This window comes from Paralichthys olivaceus, chromosome 18, assembly GCF_024713975.1.
Source record: "Paralichthys olivaceus isolate ysfri-2021 chromosome 18, ASM2471397v2, whole genome shotgun sequence".
Lineage (NCBI taxonomy): Eukaryota > Metazoa > Chordata > Actinopteri > Pleuronectiformes > Paralichthyidae > Paralichthys > Paralichthys olivaceus.
This window is the reverse complement of record NC_091110.1, coordinates 19,397,309-19,416,896: the sequence shown is the minus strand read 5'-3', so window position 1 is coordinate 19,416,896 and position 19,588 is coordinate 19,397,309. Positions and strand designations below refer to the sequence as shown.

At 44.7% G+C, this 19,588-nt stretch overlaps 1 protein-coding gene and 1 long non-coding RNA gene across 16 annotated transcripts in view; one reads left to right on the top strand and one right to left on the bottom strand.

Annotated features, from left to right (window-relative positions):
- The window catches only part of LOC109641048 (transcription factor 4), a 144,110-nt gene that overhangs the window by 16,374 nt on the left and 108,148 nt on the right, over positions 1–19,588 (top strand). The gene's annotated exons all lie outside the window — the stretch shown is intronic.
- On the bottom strand, positions 11,154–17,603 carry LOC138405393 (uncharacterized). Its single transcript, XR_011239126.1, has 4 exons — positions 16,917–17,603; positions 13,875–13,988; positions 13,612–13,748; positions 11,154–12,076 (listed from the first exon to the last, which is right to left on the bottom strand). It is a non-coding gene; the product is annotated as an uncharacterized lncRNA (long non-coding RNA).

Genomic DNA, 19,588 nt, shown 5'->3' with positions numbered 1-19,588 from the left:
AAGAAAGTGTGTGTGTGTGCACGAAGAGAGAGAGAGAGAGAGAATGTGCAGAAAAAAAAGAGAGTGCATGCGCCGTGTCGACGTGTGTGTGTGGCGTTATTGTGTTTTTGTTCATGTAAAATAAAAAAAACCTACATTTTATGAAACACTCTCTCACACACACACAGACACACACACACACTCACAGACACACACTCACAGACACACACACTCACAGACACACTCCAGTATCAGCAGTGAATCTCTGCCACAGTCTCTGGCTGTGTTTGTGTTCATTTGGATGCTCTTCCCTGACGTTTAATTGCTGTTTTGGTCCAGTGTGAAACTGGGTTATTTCACAGTCCCAGTGTGTTCAGTCTTGTTTTAGACGTTTCTCTGATGAAGTTCTCTCGGACTGCGGGGGGGGGGGCTTATGGAACAGAGAGACGCTGAGTCCTAGCGACCGTGGATGATCGTCTTGCGTCACTTGACCCTGACCTTTGACCTCGGGGGTTGTGATTCTGTGACCTGACTGACTGAAGTTTTCATCACGTATTTTTACATTATTTATATTTTACACTTATCTTATTGTCTCCATCTCTCGACTCTGCCTCTGAAACACACACTGGCACATTCACAGCACATTCTACACCTGTGAGGTTTGGTATTTGCTAAAAGGAACCTCAGCAGATGATGAGAGGGAAAGACTAGTCTGCAGATTTCAACCGACAACCTTCCATTTACTGCGCTTTTCCTCAGTGCACCTGGACCCGTGTTATGACAGTGCCTTGCTCACAGGGAATTGAACTTGTAACCCTGACGGTGTGTTTAGGCCTTGCTCGTGAGAACCGAGCTGCAGACTGTGATGGCTTCATTGATAAAATGGTGGTAAATGAACAAGCAGTGAATATAGGACAGAAGTAAAGTGAGTGCGTATGAGAGACACATGCGGGTTGACCTGAAGAGACCAGACCGCAGCTTCCTCATTGGTCAAAGAACATCTGGCTGTGTGTGTGTGTGTGTGTGTGTGTGTGTGTGTGTGTGTGTGTGTGTGTGTGTGTGTGTGTGTGTGTGTGTGTGTGTGTGTGTGTCTGTGTGTGAGAGAGATACCACATTGATCTCCCCTCTCACATTCCACACTGTCAGGACTGTGAATAGCAAGAACTCCTCACTCCAAACATTTCTCTCTCTCTCCCCCTCTCTCTCTCTCTCTCCCCCTCCCTCCCCTTTTCTTTCCGATATTTTCATTCTCTCTCTCTTCCATCTGTCCTTTCCTTCCCTCTTCCTCTCCTCTTTCCTTCTGTCCCTTCCCACTCATTCTCTAATCAGATCTAATTTCAACCTGACTTGTATTTACTCTACAAACTTGACTCTTTGCGACGACCCAGATAAACGACTTGTTCTCGTCCTGAGTGACTCAACAGCTGACTTGGCCTCGTCTCCTGAAACTTATGTTTCTATGCAAATACGTTGTGTAGTTGCACATCTGCTGATACTGAACGTGTCCACAGATGATATCAAAACATCCGGTCCTAGACAATATCCACTTGGAGTGGACACACGACTCCCCGCCCCAACCACCTCCTGATGCCTCGTGAATAAACGTTTGCCTACTGCTTCACTCATTCACAGTGAATGCTGCCTCTGAACATTAACCCGCCAGCGACTACGTTTCCTCGAGATCGAATCACCATAACTGTCGCTGCAGTTTAGTTGTATGGAAATATATGACTTCTAGAAAGACGTGTAAACAGCACTGACTTATATATATATTTTTTTTTCTCAGAGTAATCCGTGCAGCATCGCAGAGCGTTAAACAAAAAAGAAGAATTCCTGTTATGTATTTTCAGTTGTTTGTCTTATTTGACAGCTTTGTGTTTGCAATAACTTGAGGCTGAAACCTTCACTTCCACACAGTGTTTGTAGCCCATGGTTAAGAGGATGTTAAAAGGGACATTTGTTCGTGTTTTTTGTTTTTTTCCTCCTCGACTTTCCTCTTTTCTCTCATTTTCCGGCCTGCTGCCTGTTGGATGGCCATCCTTTGACAGCTTGAAGCCATTTGAAGGACCAATTATCCAATAAATGCGGCTTTATGAAGTTGTTTCCCTGCTGCTGTGTTCTTGGAAGGCAGAGGTATATATCAAGAAGATTTACAACGCTGGAGCTCTAAAAGAAACAACCTCCATTTGGGAGGATGTGACACCTCCTTCTGCAAAGCAAACATAAGCACATTTGGGTTATTGTGCTTTTAATATCTTTGGTGGTGATCCCAATCCAAAAGTAACTGTGACTGTTCAAACGGAAACTAAAGATCTGATCCAGAAAATGAAAGACAGACGCCACACTGTCAAAAGTATACGGACACCCCAATATTCCAACCATATGTGTTATCTGAACAAGCCTCTCTGTGACCAGGGGGCGTTAATCTGCTGCTACTCCTCTGGAAAGACTCTCCACCAAATGTCTGAATCTGAGGGGATTTGCTCCTGGAGCAGATGTTGGGCGATACGATCAAGCTCACAGTCGGAGTTTCAGCTGATCCCGGAGGTTTTAGGATGCGGTTAATTTAGACCCATAGTGACGTCGACCATTGGTTTGTGAGCTGCTGTTTTAAAGTCTCCAGTTTGATATTTTGTCATCTGGTTCTTTTTAAACCACAAGTTCCCATATTTGGAGGAGCAGGGGGTGGGGCAGGGGGTGGAGCCTGACTGAGAGCGCTAGGACGCTGCACGCCCGCCTCCACCTGCCACCTGGTACTAGTCAGACAGAATCCACGCTCACTTAGGAAAATATTTACCGACGTTAGAATTCAAGTACGGAGTAGAGTCATTTTCTCCGACGACCAGTGGAGTCGCCCTCTGCTGGTCATTCCAGAGAATACAGGTTTTTTTGCACTTCTGCATTGGTTTCATTCTCTGAACCTGGAGTCTAAGTTCCCTCAACGTTAGACGAACGCTCATTGTCTGAAAATCAGTTCCTGCCGAAGCAGGAGCACTTTTTTTTTTTCCCCCTCACAACAAAAAGAAGCGAAGCTGTTTCAGGTCTTCATCGGTATTCAAAACACCGTGCAGTCCACATCTCTTCTGCTACTTTACCTGTGAGCTTTGCTTGTTTACTTGTGTTTCTTTATTTGAATACTGCAACACATCTCTTCAAGAGCACCAGCTGCTCATGGAGTGCACCGTAAAAACGGACCCTTTGAGCTCACTGCGATATTCCCTCCGAGAAGAAGAGCCCGATTGAACAGCTTATTAACTGTACAAAAGGAGGTACATGTGGTATAAGGGCTATAGGGGAAGTTTGTCTTTCTCTTTGTTTTGGTGTAACTCTGTCAGACAGACGGCTCAGGGTGCGGCCAGAGGTTTTAAATACTTCAGCTCGGACTGAGGAAGCAGAACTAATTGCTTCAGTGACTCTGTGAGAGCGGAGGCAAGGCGAGACCAGGGGTCTGTCACTTCAGCACATGTGTGTGTGTGTGTGTGTGAGTTGGAAAATACACCCCCCCCCCCCCCCACAGTGCATGAACTGATTATACTTGTGTGAGTGTTTGATCAGTGAAATGTGATTGAGACCACCTCGTTGACCCTAAATGAATCACCCCTGGAAAAGGCATCTTCTGTGTTCCGTGGGCAGGAATCTGGAACAAATATCAGTAAATCATCGGCTCGGCCATATTTTCAGGAAAAAGCAGCCGCTCCTCTCCCTGTTTCCTCAATAAACGGTTTCCTCCTCCGAATGAGTGTTTGGGCTGCGGGAGTCTTTGCCTCGTCTGGTGAAAAGTGAGGAGAGAGAGTTTCAGACATAAATTTAAATGCAAACTTTATTTGAACTCGGGAACGACGCACCGAGGATCAAAAGCATTTGTCTCCTGCTTGTGACGTACAGGAGCGCAAAAAAAAACAAGTATTAATGTTGTGAGCAGGAATAAAGTGGAGCGGACTTTTATTGTCCGTGGATTCGAGCTGTTTGTTGCTGATTCGTGCAGCGACTGTACACAACATCGCAAAAGTCTCCTCCTCAAAGCTGGATTACCAGCTTCTAAATCTGCTGTCAATAAAACACAGCTGGCTCCGCATCTGATAAACAACCAGCGTGTCAACTAACAAGGCTTCTCACATCCGGACTCACAGAGCTCAGCAGTTACTGGACAGCAAACAAAAGTTTCACATTGGTGGCTCCGCATCGGACCAGAAACATTTCAATCTGACCAAACTAACAAAGTATGTTCGTTGATGGGGTCTGAGTCTTTTTAACTTTTACATTCACACTAGAGGAAAGAAACCTTCCTCTGCCTCTTTTAAGAGTCATTTGTTTCTTCTTTTCGTTATGTCATCATGTACCATAAACTCGGACCGAGGCCTCAAGATGTGATTCATGCAACATGGCAGCTGCTTCACACACACACACACACACACATGTTTGTACATCTTTCTTAGTGAGGACAAACATTAGCACAATGCATTCCCTAAACTCTAACATCCAAACAAAATGCTGAACCCTAACCTTAACCTCATTCTAACCCTGAAACCAAGTCTTAACCCTGAAACAGAAAGGGAGGACCGGCCACTCTGAAGGTTGTAGGCTCAGAATGGTCCTCACAAAGAATCTGTACAGGAACACACACACACACACACATGTCAAGCACGCAGAGCTACAAATTAGAAAGAGCTGAGTAAATGTGCAGCGGGGCTGGGGGTAGAGGGTCTGCTGCTGCGTGAGCGTGGGCCGTGTTCGGGACGGAGAACAGTCACTACTTGTTTTATTGCCTCATGATGAACACCTGCAACGACTGAGGAGGAAAAAAAAGAGGTTGAGGGCAGACAAAAGGCTTAGAAGAGAGAGAGAGAGAGAGAGAGAGAGGTGGGAACGCCTGTGTGTGTGTGTGTGAGTCTCAGGTTACATTCTTACAGAAAAGCTGCCAAATGAGACGGCCGCTGCACACGCAGCTCACATGCTGTGACACACACACATGTCTACATGTAGTAGCTTGGAAAACATATTTGTTCAGGCTTTAGTCTTCGACGCAGCAGAACATATGTGGACACTCCTAAAAATACTTTGAGTCTGTGTGTGTTTGTCATGATTTGGTGCCCGAGGGTCTAATGAAGAGAACTGTTAGTGCTACTGCACTCCACACGTCAGCGGTCCAGACAATAGTCGTGCTCCAGCTTTGCAGAAACAGTTTGTTCCTTTGCTTCAAAATCTGAAAAACCAGAAAAGTCAAGTCCGAAGGATGCAGCAACACAACTGAGCCATTATCAGGCATGAACTCCAGAAACTGTCCTTTCTGGAGTTTGTCCTGTGAAGCAGCAGATTGTCCGGGTCACACTCGTTCACAGCAGGAACATGTGGGGAACGTTCAGGGAAGATCTCATGAAAATGTGCAGGTCTGGAAGAGGTGGCTGCATCAGTGGCACATTTTTTAATTATCTTATTTTATCTGTAAAAATCCTGAATATCTTTGCTGATAATCGGTCGACTCCTGGAACATTGTGTATTTTACATACATGCATTCCTGCAATGTGTGTGTGTGTGTGTGTGTGTGTGTGTGTGTGTGTGTGTGTGTGTGTGTGTGTGATGCAGCTGCAGCCCTGAGCCTCATGCGAGGCTGTGAACTGTGACGCAGTTACGCTTCACAACGCGTTACTTTCTATTGACAACATAACATTTCCTCAGAACCAGTGTGGGCTCTGAACTCAGTTTTTTTTTTTTTTCATTAAAATCTCCTCAAGTCAAATATAAGAAATAAGAATCTTACTTCTTCCATTCTGATTCTCTGTGTGTGTGTGTGTGTGAGAGAGAGAGAGAGAGAGAGAGAGAGAGAGAGAGAGAGAGAGAGAGAGAGAGAGAGAGAGCTAAATGAATGCAGCTTTTGTTCAGCATGGACGTTTGTATTTTCCTGTGTGTGTGTTTGTAAGCATGTGTGTGTGTGTGCTTGGTCGTGCATGTGCATGCGTGTGTGTGTGTGTGTGTGTGTGTGTAGACCAGGCAGTGGTTCTCTTAACAGTAATAATGTGAAATGTGAAGCAGCAGGTTCTGTTCTCTGTTAACATAATGACTGCATTTATAGAGTCTGACAGACACACACACACACACACACACACACACACACACACACACACACACTCAAACTGCAACCCTGTTCTGTGGTAACACCGTCCGTTTGGAAAAACATTCTCCTCAAATCAACTTTAGAGAATTTGTTTTTGAAGATTCGTTTATTCTTCATTTTCCCTTTTATTTATATAAAATGTGTCAAATTTGATCAAACATTTCGTTTCTTTTCTTTGTTTTTAGCAGAAACGTCCTGAAACCAAGCGTGAAGTAAAAAAAAAAAAAAAAAAAATGTTGTCAAACCTTTTCCTCTCTTGCTCTTTTTTATTTGCATATGATGTTTGTTGCAAATCAAAGTTTTTCACTTTGGGTCCAACCCCTGATCTGAGTCATTTACTCTTCATCTTCCTTCGTCGTTTTTATCTTGGTGTTCATCCTGTTTCCTGTCACTCAGTGTTCTGCAGAAAAGTGTATGTACATCATCCCTTATCCCGTAGCGTGTAGCGTGTAGCGTGTGGTCTGTATATTATGAGAAATGATTGAGCCACCTAGAGTGTGAGCTGAGGTTTTTGCGTCCTCTGGTCGTGTATCACACATGTTAACGGCACAAAGACGCTGTCAGCTGAACTCGTAGTGTCACTGGAGATGCGTGTTTGGATGGTTTACATTTCACAGTGTGTGTCTTCACGAACACACACTCTACGTGCAACGCTGGTGATCCAGGGCTCAGCTGAAAACCTTCAGGAAGACCAGCGCTGTGCTTTCAACTTAATTCAGTTTTGTCTTCAGATTGCTGCTGTTGTCTCACACTCACACACACACACACACACACACACACACACACACGGACGTGCTTTAATGTGTTTAGAGGGAGCAGCGGAGCTCTCCTTCCTGCGTGCCCAGACATGTATTATGTGGTTTTCAAAGGGGGAAGCCTTCACTTTAGTGTGTGTGTGTGTGTGTGTGTGTGTGTGTGTGTGTGTGTGTGTGTGTGTGTGTGTGCACAAGTAGGTGTGGGTGTTTTCTTGAGATCAATGCAGTTATAGAGTGCAATGGTTTTTGACCACACACACACACACACACACAGGCCTGTTCTTAGTCAAGTGTCACACTTTGCACTCTGACATCTGGTCCCTTAAAACCTCTGGAGTCCCTGGTGTGTGTGTTTGTGTGTGTGTGTGCGGGGCTCTTGTACTTATACCTTTGTGAGGACCATTTTTAGCATAGACCCTACCGAGTGTGTGTGTGTGTGTGTGTGTGTGTGTGCATGCGTGCATTTCAGTGTCTGCGTTTGATTAACTAACTATTCCCCGTCTGTGTGACAGACCTTGCCAATGCACTTGCACTTATTGTAAACCGACCTCCTCCCCCTCCTGAGCGTGGCGTGCTCGCTGCTCTGCTGCTGCACGGTTTCTGTTTGGAAACTTGAATCATGTGGGAGACTCCCGGTGTGACTGAGGCCTCTCTGTGTCAGAGAAGTGGTTCTTTAGCTTCTGCTCTGAAGGTCATGCTTTTTATTTTGAACAGTTATTATTATTATGTTGTTGGCTTATTTTTTACAAGCATCAGGAAAAATCATCTCATCATCTCACAGTCGTGAAAAACAATTTGAGTTAAACTCATAGACTTTAAATAAACACGTGTACACTCCCTCCCACCATCCGCAGTATCACTGATACACAGACTTGACCAATCACGAGGCAGTCTCATCATGACTTCCTGTTTTTATATCAATAACAAACATTTATTCAACGTCTACCTATATTTTTGGTTTAGTCGATGTCCCATCTGCTAACACGGAGGAGGCGGGATGGACTGACCCATCTTTGTTTACAGTCTAGAATTCCTCTCCCGTGGGGAACCAGAGAGCTGGTGATATTATTATTTGAATTAATCTGTTCAGACACGATTTTTCCAGAAATCATTTAAAATATTTTTACGTGTTTGTAATCGTCACATAAATCCAGAGTGAAAACCCCGGAGGGCTCCGGTTGACTGGGGTTAATGTGAGGACTGGGATCGACACCGTGTTCTCAGTTTGCCTCATACCTCCGCACGACACTGTTTTACCAGCAATCGCAACAAAAACACCGTCCTGGGGATTATCTCTGCAGCACTTTTCTCGCCGTGGATATTTTTAAAATAACTGCAGCCCAGTGAAATACCAGCAGGCTCTCGGAGGATGAAAAACTCTCACGCACACACGTGTCGCATGTTAAGTGTGAATTAATTGGATTGCTGCTGTTTTCAGCCACACTTTGTGAATTCTCATCTGTGCGAGGATGTGGCGTTCGGTTTGCAACAATACAAATTGGCCTGATGGCAAAACAAACTGCAGCAAATTAGCAGTGAAAATGTTTACCTGTTTCCTTAACAAGCTGCATTCTCACTCTGCCGATTCTCTCTGCAGAGTTAGACACACTAAACTGTGTCGTCCTCAGAGTGTGGGGGTGTTTTGTCATTACACCACTGGAACACTGTCTCGTGGGTTGTGTAACTGTGTGTGTGTGTGTGTGTGGAGGAAAAACAGCGAGAATGTTGTGAACACAAATGAATGAAAACAGCATTTTTAAGCCTTTTTTTCACCAACTGCTCAGATTGAGACCCAATTTTACAGACTGAGTTATAAACCTGGTGTCTGGAGATTTAAAGTTGTCGGAGGTGGTAAATCGTGGTGCATTGTGGGAAATGGACGCGTCAGAGTTTCGGAGTTTGACGCATTATTGTTCGTGCTGAGGTGCAGCTTCCTGTGCTCTGATCGGGTGTAGCTGTCCCGGACACGTCCAGATATTCAATCTGGCTCAGTTAGAAATCAGGCGGAACAAGTCACAAGATGAATCCATCCATCCGACCATTATCTGTCCCGCTCGTCCTCTGAGGGACGCAGTGGGGGGGGGGGCATTGGGCGTTAGTTCACCCTGGACACATTGCAAACCCATCACACAGACGAACAACCATTTACCCTCACGCTCACACCTATGGTCAGGTCACAGTCAACCCGCATGTCATGTGGGAGGAATCCGCCCACGAGGCTGAAGCTGTAGAAGTTTCCATTCTCAAGAAGTCTCTGTTTAGCTTCTGTCACATGGTTGTCTTTAGAGATTTGGGGTTTTCAGGACATCCCGGGGGTCCTGCAGGGGTTTTTTAAGGGGCGATCAGAGAAAATGAGGAACAACTGAATTGGAAAGTGAGAAAGATGTGGTCGTCTCTCTTTCACCTTGTTTTTTCCACTTCTTGACGGTAACGCGCACAAAACGTCCGGGGAGAGACGGCACACGCCCTCTCTTTACTTCTGCCATGGCAAATTGTCAAATTCAAAAGTTTACATGAAAAAAACCAACAGGTGGATGGATGGAGGGGTGAGGAAGGAGGAGCAGGACGAGGGGATGAAGAGGAAATCAAGAATAGCGGAGAGAGAAAGAAGTGTCATAGTAAGGAATGAAAAAAGAGGAGAAAACGGTCTCTCTTTCTCTCTCCATTAAATTTCTCATATTAAAGCTGTATTAAATTGAAATATTCAAAGGTTAGATGAACGCTGATAATGGCTCTCGACAGCCATTAAGCTGTAATTGCTCTCTAATGTAGTTAGTGAAAGACATGGGATAGAGTTTCTGCATCAAACACGAAGGGCTGGAAGAGAGAGAGTGAGAGAGTGACAGAAAGAGAGAGAGAGAGAGATGAGACTGGTTTTTATTTATTGATTTGAGTCACAGCCGCTGATTTAAACCAGAGCTGTTGTTCTCCGCATTAAGTCTTAATAAGGCAAAAACAGAGCATGATTAACTATTCAGATAGAGAGAGAGGGAGAGACGGAGGGAGAGAATGAGAGAGATGGAGGTGTGGAGGGGGCGTCACAGAGGCAAATAAAGAACATGAGAAAAACAGACAAACTGGCAAAGAGACTTTTTAACACCAGACAGATGCCACTCGTCACAGGTTACCTTCTAAATCTGCTGTTTCAAAATGAAAGCTCGTAACTTATGGTTTCTGGCCGTAGTCGTCTCGTGGCTGCTTCTGAAGCTGCAGCCTGGTTTCTTCAGCGTCATCGAGCTGCTGACCTGAGACCAGTGAGAGGTCCCACAGTTCTATCTGCAGTTCGTTGTTTCGCTCATCGAGAGGCTCCAGAGTTTTACTGCTCGAAATCAAAAGTTGTGTTAACGTTAGTTGTTCTCACCGTGATCTGTTTGATTAGCGAGTTAACTTATAATCTCCTGTCAATGTATCTAGCATTCAGAGGATGAAGATGGGTTTGAGAATTTAAATGGAGACGCAGACTAAGTTTTAATCCAAACTGAGTCCACGAGTAATCTTTCACGTCCGTAGGTCGGAGCTTGATTCTGTGGAAAGTGACTTTATACAGGAACTCGTGTGGAGTGTCGTCCATCCGGGAGCTTTTTGTTGAAAGCGGAGCTCCAGTTCGGGACATCTTGAATCCTGAGTTTCATTCATGAATCCCTTCAGCAGCCACTGGGTCTGATTGGATGAACATCCTGTTCAACCCACAGGGATTCTGGGTAAAAAAAAAAATCCTTCAATGTACACATCCGACATCAGGACATCCGACTTTAGAAATGTCCCTGAATGCAGCGATGGAAGTGAACGCACTCTTCTTCTTCTTCTGCAGAAATCCAATCAACAAGTGGAGAGAGACAGAGCATTTCTGTGTGTGTGTGTGTGTGCGTGTGTGTGTGTGTGTGTGTGTGTGTGTGTGTGTGTGTGTGTGTGTGTGTGTGTGCGCGCGTGTGTGTGTTGTTTCTCCTGGGTGGGTGTTCTTTGCCATTTTGATCGGAGCGTGTGCGTCTCATGCTGGTTGTGTGTCAGTGTGTGTCTCATTGTGTGCTTGCGTGTGCCTCCCTGCAGCCTTGCACCCATGCAGACATGCTAACTCGTTAACAGCTTCTCACTCCTCGTTTCCAGAAAAGGAGGTGCCATCCAGGTGGCAATCCCACGATGCACCTCTCCCCAGTCGGCGCTAACGGTCGCCGTTGGTAACAGCCTCGTCAGGGGAATCTGCATATTAAATAAGGGGGTTTTACCTTTATCTTCTCAGCATTAACTAACACTAATCACGAACAAACACTGAACTCATCTGTATTTAATCATAAATTATTATCATCATCTTGTTTCCAATTAGATTTTTATTCAATTTGATTATGGAACAATGATAATGACTTCATTTTACAAAGAACCTCCTGGTGATAAAAAAATAAAAAAAAAAACAGAAAGAGATGATGCAGAAATATTTATATTTATAGGAAAGAACCAAAAGTTAATCCAACATCTCAGTAAATCTCAGCTGCCAGGGTCCAAAATAAAACTTATCATCACGAGGAAATCAACTATCACATGTGGTGGAATGTTGGTGCGTACACATATTTGTGGACGTGCAGGAGGAGAGGAGGAGGCGGAGGAGGAGGTGCAGCATCTCTCTCCTCAAGTCTGTGTTGACAGACCTCTAAATAATTACTGGAAACGAGAAACAAACACATTAGTTTCAGTCTCACTTATAATCAGTGTCTGTGTGTGTGTGTGTGTGTGTGTGTCCGTGTGTGTCCGTGTGTTTGTGTGTGTGTGTGTGTGTGTGTGTGTGTGTGTGTGTGTGTGTGTGTGTGTGTACGTGCGCTCTGTTGTCATGTGATGTTTAATTAATCGTTTATCAAAGAAACTCTTTCTGGGTTTACGTTAAATTTAATATTTTCGTTAGTCAAACAAAGTAAACGATAGAAAACATGTCCCCTCAGACTGTGGACGCTGTGATGGACAATCCGTCCCCCTCGTTGTGTCTCTGTGGCGCAGGCGGCCGCCTGGTCACTGATAACCTGCTGCTAGATAAACTGTTTTGGGAATGGAAGGTCACAGGTATGATTCCCCGGCTCGCCCTCTACGTCCATCAGCATCCATCTTCCTCCTGTCAGAGTGTCCTTGAGCAAGACGCTGGGACGCCGTGCTGTCCTCCTGTTTGGTGATGTGGAGTTTTCAGTTTACTGACTCACTGAGCTGTGGTTACTTTCTAGGGTTTGTGTCGTTCCTACACGGCTGTTACCTGCTGGACCAAACCACAACAAGCTGATTTCACTGCGCAGCATGTCACAGACTAGTTCAGTTTAAAATCTAACGAACAAACAACGACAGTCTCCTCGGTGGAGGTAACGCATCCGGTGGTTCGTGTGTGTGCAGGTCGTCGGCTGTGTTTCTTCACACTGACTGTGTGAGTGATTTCTCAGTAAATGGCTGCTAATGCCGTGTTGGTTTCAGTGGTCATCTATTATTAGTGAGTTGGAGCAGATCTGATGGAATTCACCTGAGCCTCGCTCTCACTTCCCCATCACCGCCACAAACCAACTGCTACATAACTAATGCAAGGGGCTCTTCCTGTACAGGTGCATGGTGTGTGTGTGTGTGTGTGTGTGTGTGTGTGTGTGTGTGTGTGTGTGTGTGTGTGTGTGTGTGTGCAGCTATTTTTAATCCCATCCCAACCGCAAAGATTCACTACGCCCAAATTCATCATGTCAGACTGTGGCTGCAGCAGCAGAACATTTACAGGACAGCGTCTCACTGCTGCTCCAGTCCAACAGCTCACTGTTTATTTTCAGCAGCAGGGAAACTCAACAGTGTCCCGAAGCTGAGAAAATAAAATTGTAATTGTAGATTAAAATCACATCGGGTTTTACGAAGACGTAAGTTTTGTAGTGAAGCTGCAGTCGAGCTGAAACACACAAACACCTTGGACACGTCAACTGTAAATTAAGAAAGACGACACATTTATATTTCCAACAAGAATCAAGCCACAGTATCCCAGATTCATGTTCCACCATCTTCATAACTAACCGACACTAGAAGAGGTCGTTGTGTGGGTGAGATGCTTCATGAGGTCGGGTGATGAGAGGATTGAAACATACAGCGAATGATCCCATCAAACCAGAGCGATGAGCTAAAAGAGGATAAATAACACTTTCTGTTTTCAGAATATCTTAAATTCAGCTGCAGTTTGAGGCTTTTCCCCACTTTCCTTTTTTTTTTTAAAAAGCTGCAGATCCTCAGATTCCTCTGCTGTTTGTTTCTGTAACGCACTTGTCACACTTTCCAGCGGCTGATTTCTTATTTTGGAGTAAAGCTCGCCCGGTTCCTCGGTGGTATCAGCGGGAGGGGCGTGACTGGAGGACGAGAGTGAGAGAGGAAGGGCTGATAGGAGTCGAACCCCTCTGGCTCGGCGCTCAGTCATGTTTACACTTGACAACAGGACGCCATGAAAGAGCGAGGAAGAGGCGGAAGATAAAAGGGAAGAAGAAAGAAAGTGGAGAGATGAGGGGAGAGGGAGGGCGGCGGAGGTGGGGGGGGGGTGAGTCAGGAGGAGAATAAAGAGAAGAGGAGGAATAAAGGGAGGAAAGGTTGTTTTTAGTGTTAATGAAATCAGATGAAGGTGTGATGCAGGAGGAACACGTGTGACACTCAGAAGTCACATTTACGCTCAACGCCTCGTCTTTAAATTTCATTAGAGGCCACACCTACTCTGTCTGAGCTGTTTAGATTTTATAATTTCATTCTAGTTAACAACTTCCTGACCGAACATCACGTCACCTGAGTCTCTGTCCGCTTTGAATTATCAGCCATTTCTCCTTGTCTCCGGTACGGCGAGACAGGTTTGAGTCGGGATCCACCTGCTCTGGTGTTGACAGCGGAAGCAGCGGAGGGAGGAATTAGCCACTTTGCCGTCGCTGGTAGAAGAAAAGGGAGAAAACAAGACGGAGCTCCGTTTTCTATTTACCTCGCTAATTAAAAGCAGATGTCAAGGTACAATACTCTGAGCTTGTTTAACTCGGCACAACTGTTTCATGATTTACTTTCTCGGCTTCCCTGCACTTGTTGAGAGACCATTTCACTTCTGCTCATCAAGCCCCCTGGACCTCCTCCAGTTCCTCTCTCTCGTCCCTCCACTTGCGTCAGCTGGCAGGTGTCTACGAGAGAGAGGGGGAGAGAGAGAGGGGGAGAGAAGGAGGGAGAGAGGGAGAGTTTTATGAAGCCAACAAACACAAAACCTCCTCAGAGAGAAAAAGGACTTAATTGACTTGTCAAGCTCAAACCTACCCAGAGACTCACTTTGACTAAAACTCAGAAACACTTGTCTGCTTCTCTCTGCGTCTCACCACTCGTTCTTCTGTCTGTGCCTCTCATCCGAGAGTTCGCAGAGAAAACTCGGGTGAGGTCAGAGGAAGACAAAACACGACACAGGTGTTTGCCTTGAGGGAGATGTGTCTCTTGTTTTAGCATTTGAAGTTTTCTTGTTCCGCGGTGAAAAGATCTTAAAATGTTCGTGCTGTGACGGCGGCTATAGTTTTACTGTCACCTGACTTTAACATACAACTAGCATGTGTCTGAACACAACCCCCTCCGAGACTAAAGGACTTTGCACATCAAGGGCCGAGCTGATAAACAGCTCAGAATAGTGAACGATTCTCGAGGCGAGCTTCAACACGCCTGACTCTTTACATGTATGAGTGGGATCCTGACGCCACAGGACACCTGTTGTCTATTTTTATTTACAGTCCATGTTTACACCTTTTAAATACCTCAGGTTGTTTTCTCCGTCTCTAGAGAGAAGCTCACGTGATAACGTTTATTTTATTTTATATTGTTATCTATGAAATCAAAAGTTCAAGACGGAGGAAAGCCTTATCTGAGATGGTGAAGCCTTTGTTTTTAAATGGAGGAAGTGGAGCCGCCTCATCCATCTTCATTTACTTTATTTGGTTTGACATCTCCGGACTCGTCAGGTGATTCGCCCTGACCTTTAGATTTGGTCGAACGTGTTTTAAATGTGGCGCGTGGTCATATTGTTGTGGCAGAGTAATGACAGTGAGCTGTGCCGGGCCACTGTGGCTCAGGAGCTCGAGAAGCTCTGTGGTTCAATCCCCGTCTCCTCCTGTCTGCGTGACTTTGTGAATCACTTTTATTGTCGATGTGTAAAATCTCTATAGTAATACAGTTCATTCCATTTGCTTCGATTCCAGATGGTTTTGGGTTCCAGCTCCTGAAACGTGAACCGTTCAGTCGTTACTCTACGATCGTGTGGTTATTAAATCACTGACCACTTCAAGAACCCACTTTCCTCTTTTTGTTTCCTGCTCATAACCAGTTTGCAGTCAGCCTTCATCTGCGTTGTTCTCACTGAGTCTTTATAGAAGTTCTGCTAACTCTGACGCTTTTTAGCTTCCGACCACTTTGCACACATTATTATTATTTTTTTTTTTGGAGTTTCCTTTTGTTCCTCTGGTTGTGATGGTGTGCAGAGATCTAAGCCACAGTTGGCTCGGCTTCACATGGGCCTGTGCGGAGAGACGAGGGGGTTTGTCAAAGGAATCGCCCGCGCCGCTTATTCTTCCTCCACCACAGAGACGAGGAGAAAAAAAACCAACAAAACAAAACCAAACAAAAAGGACCAGCCTTCTTATTATCAATATTAATCTCTCTTCTTGGAAAGGCATCTGTGGGCTCCGAGCTCGGCCGTCTTTAAAACACACACAACACGGCTGATTCAAGAAAGCCATGTTTGAACTTGCTAATGTTTTTTCTCTCTTACTTTTTCTGCCCCCCCCCCCCCCCCCCCCCCCCCTTCCCTTTCTCACTTTCCCTCCGTCGACGCGAGCGGTTCTTCCTCTCTTCATTTAGCGTGCCATTAGCTCTCCAAGCTGTTGTTTGTTTTCTTGCTTTAATGTGCTTTTTTAAACAAAACAGCAGATAAAAAAAATGGTGAGAGAAAGACACGAGCGATTGAAATTTAAAACATGTACACTTTTTGCTCTGTGTGTGTGTGTGTGTGTGTGTGTGTTGCCATGACTATGTGTGGTTGTATGGTGTGCAGATGTTTGCCCGTGTGTGTGTGTGTGTGTGTGTGTGTGTGTGTGTGTGTGTGTGTGTGTGTGTGAGGGCACTGGCACTAAACTTACTTGAGTCCAGATGTTCTAATTATAGCAGGCTCTGCTGCCTAATGACAGGAAATGCTGGGCTCAGTGTGTGTGTGTGTGTGTGTGTGTGTGTGTGTGTGTGTGTGTGTGTCTGTTACTGACTGAACGTGTGTGAGACAGAAACATGAATGAAATTCTTGTCATTAACCTTCTGAACTCCGATTTCCTCCGTAAATTTTTTCTGAAGTAGCTTAAAGGTTCGAGAACGACTCGTGTTTTTCTTCATGCTGTAAATTTTCTTTGTCAAATATGTTTTGGAGGAAACGACAGCGTGGATCCTGTTCACTGCTCCAACATCTGGGCCGGAGTTTAGGAGAACTGATCTTTATGCAAAAAAAAAAAGATCTGAATTTTGACGACAGCAAATTAATACACTTTTCTTTTCCTGCGTCTGACAAACACATGTTTTTTTTAATGTTACCCATTTTTTTCGTTCTGCAACAGAAGCCAAAGTTCTCCAGGGCCACTTGATAAGTGAGATCCGACCAAACTAGATAAAAACTTTGCATATTTTTTAATTAGAAAATGTTTCTGCTGCTCGTACTTTACATCTTTTCTTCATAAACCTTTCAAAAGCGAATAACACACGTTTGAAAGGAAACTGACGCCACCAGGATTATATCTTCACCAGTAGAACTTCATTTAAACTTCATTTGAAGATTTTTATCATTATTTTCTTACAATATCCGTTTGTACTCAAGTATCAGTGTCAGTGTTCTCACGTATTAAAAGTGTTTTATAATAGAACCTTGTCACTGATACTAGAGAGTAAAACATTGTTGTAAAGAGAAATGTCCTCATCATCTTGTAACAGAGTGTCTGAGACTTTACATTCTATAATTCAACCATAATCTGTTTTCATAAATCACTATAAATCTTTTTCTAATCAATGGAAACGGATCAACACTGATCAATACTAACCACGTGATGGACGGAGTTCTGTCCTCCCTCCATTCAAACCATGTCACGGTTGTTTGTTCTCCTCGATGACGGTCATACTTGTCCTCTCTCCTCGTTACTATGGTAACAAGATGTCAATCGATGTGGCATCTCCATGCTCATCTCCAACTGCTTCGTAACCACGGAGACGGGAGGGAGAAGCTTCGTGGGTCTGGGTTCAGACGTAGACGCCGTCTGTCGCGGTGCCTTGCTCAAAGGCTCCTCTGCCATTTAAACCAGCAAAGAAAGAAGGGATGGAAAGAAGGAAGGGTTAAGAGAATGAGAGAGAGAGAGAGAGAGAGGTGGAAATAATCAAAGTGAGGAGTGAAAGGTGATGGAGCAGGAAAGAAAGGAGGAGGTGAAAGAGAAAAGAGAAGAAGGAGAGGAGGGAGGCGAAAGTAGGGGAAGAATGAAAGAGTAAAGGAGAGAAACTGAATAAGGAATTAGGAATGAGGGAAGGATGGACAGGTGGAAGAGATCACAACAGGAAAGAGGAAGAAAGATTTAACAGCAACAAGAGAAGTAAAAGAAGGAGAAGAAATAGAAGAGGATGAGGGACAGAAGGGGAGATGATAAAGAAGGGAGGAATAAGTAAGGGGAGGAGAAGAAGGAAGCGAGGGAAGGAAAGGATGGAGGTGACGAGAGAAAGCATGAATCAAGTAACAAAACAGGACGTGGTCGACTTCCTGAATGTGATCATCACATCACTTCCTGTGGTTGTCCTGCCGTGATCACTCACACACACACACACACACACACACACACACACTCTCACACACACACACACTCTCACACACACACAGCGGGATTGACGGTGTTAGACAGTTTAAGCAGCTTTAAAGGAGAAGATACAGAAACGTAATCTGACTCTTAATTCTTACTGTCTGATTTTAGTTTGAGTGAGTGTGTGTGTGTGTGTGTGTGTGTGTGTGTGTGTGTGTGTGTGTGTGTGTGTGTGTGTGTGTGTGTGATAACCCAGGATAACATGACTCCGGTCCAGTGAAGTACAGGGAGCTTGACTTTGCATCATAGAAAACGACTGAATTAGATGTTTGTGTTTCCGTCGTCTCTCGTGACGTCTGTTGTCGTACATTTCTTCACATTTGACTATTTATTCATCGAGGTTTTATTTATTTGTACACAACCCAACTTTTTTTTTGTCCTTCTTGTCCCCCCTCTCTCCGTCTCCACATCTTGTTGTTCCTCTGTTTCCTTTCTTTACTTCCTCTTCCTCTAAACAGGGAAATTCAATTCAAATATCAGGCCCAAAATGTTGGACTTCATTGATCCTAAAAAGACGATTGTTTTAAGGGGGAACGAGACGTTTTGGCTTCCTATGGCGTCGTCCACTTGTTTCCAACCAACAGGAATCTTCACAGCAAAAACAGAGACGGGATACGTTGGTTTGATTTTCCGACAGGAGGAGCAGATCTCACGTCTCCAGTCGTTTCCAATAAACTTTGTCTTCAAGTCTGTTAACGGAGATTATGGCGACGGCCGTTACCATGGGAGACGTGGTGTCTGAAACGCCCCCAGTTGGGACGATGTAAAACGGTTTGATTACGCTGCAGAGTTTGGCTGAGAAGGAGTCTTCAGAGAAGCCTCAGTTAAAGTGGAGGTCTCTCTTTCATGTGTTTTATATCAGCGCTCACTAAGAGCTGCTTTTATTTTTCACCATTATTGAGATTTATCTGCCACGTCTCACTGGGTCTTTATCCAGAGCCGAGGAACATGTGTCGACTTCTGACGAGGATTTTCTTTCAGAACAAAGATTTTATTTTTATTCAGTAAGAAATGTTTGAGTGTTTGATTTGAAGAAATAATTAAGAATAGAAATCTGAGCAGGATCAGGAGACGCTATAGAACACACACACACACACACACACACACACACAGGCGCATGCAGGCACGTACGCAAACAATTTTCTAGTTTTAAATAATACAAAGAGCGGCTCAATGGTCAAGCTCGGGCACAGGCCTGTTTTTGTCCTCGGTGATCACACACACACACACACACACACACACACACACACACACACACACACTGAGGCTAACTGTATTAATAGGAGTCTGTTTTGTGTCAGGCAGGTCTTAATAGGATCAGTGTGAGAGACATGGAGCTGTCTGTCAGTCTAAGTTCATTAACTGATGATAGATAACCTGCACTGTGTGTGTGTGTGTGTGTGTGTGTGTGTGTGTGTGTGTGTGTGTGCGCTCTCAGGTTTTCCTGCTTGTGTGTAAAACTCTCTCTCTCTCTCTCTCTCTCTCTCTCTCTCTCTCTCTGGTGTAATTTATAGCCCTCAATCGGAGGCCTTATCAGGTGCAGGACACATGGACACCTCCTTCTGTCCTCCTTCTCTCTCCCTCCTCCACATCTTAAAGCTCTCGCTCACCCACTTGTATTTTTCTCTCCTCCGTCTCTCCTCCATCTCTCCCCTCCTCTTACTTTTCAACACCGAAGGATTCTTCCTTTAATTGCCGTCCTCCTCGTCCTCTTTCTCCCTCTGGCACGTCCACTTCTCCTTCATCTGGACCGACTTTCATCCAATTCTCCTCCTCTACTTTTAATGCAGTTTCCCTTTATTCTCTTTTTCGAATGACCAGTATCATGTTTTTCAAATCATTTCATCTAAAAAGATGTGATAAACTCCACC